General features: G+C 32.8%; 1 pseudogene; it reads right to left on the bottom strand.

Moving 5' to 3' along the window:
• Window positions 1-118: 118 nt before the first annotated feature.
• Window positions 119-257, bottom strand: LOC112474102 (annotated as a pseudogene).
• Window positions 258-516: the final 259 nt, after the last annotated feature.

Genomic DNA, 516 nt, shown 5'->3' with positions numbered 1-516 from the left:
CTGTAATGATATGTGCATTTCATTCTTTTTTTTAGATGAGGCAAACCTTGTTTGACCTCACAGATTGCAAGGACCTTGTCAGCTTACAAGCTCTTATTTTTTATTTTTTATTTTTTTACACCTACAGCACTTGGTCTTCCTAGGTAGTCTCCCATCCAAGTACTAACCAGGCCCGACCCTGCTTAGCTTCTGAGATTAGATGGGATCGGGCTTGTTCAGGGTGACGTGGGCTTTTTCAGGGTGGCATGGCTGTAGATTCATTCTTAATATTGGTAATTTATATCTTAGTTTTATCTTTATCAGTCTGATTGACCAATAGGTTAGTCAGCAAGGTTTATGAATTTTATTTATTTTTTTTCAAATAACTGGATAATGTTTTATTGATTTTTTTCACATTTTTTTAAAATTTTATTTTCAATTTCACTGGTACCTGCTGTTTGTTATTTTATTTCTTCTGTTTCTTTTCAGTTTATTTTAGTCTTTTATAGTTTCTTGAGGTAGGAATTTAGATTATTG

Source organism: Pteropus alecto, unplaced genomic scaffold (assembly GCF_000325575.1).
Source record: "Pteropus alecto unplaced genomic scaffold, ASM32557v1 scaffold122, whole genome shotgun sequence".
NCBI lineage: Eukaryota > Metazoa > Chordata > Mammalia > Chiroptera > Pteropodidae > Pteropus > Pteropus alecto.
The sequence above is the reverse complement of the archived record's forward strand: the minus strand, read 5'-3'. Positions and strand labels throughout refer to the sequence as shown.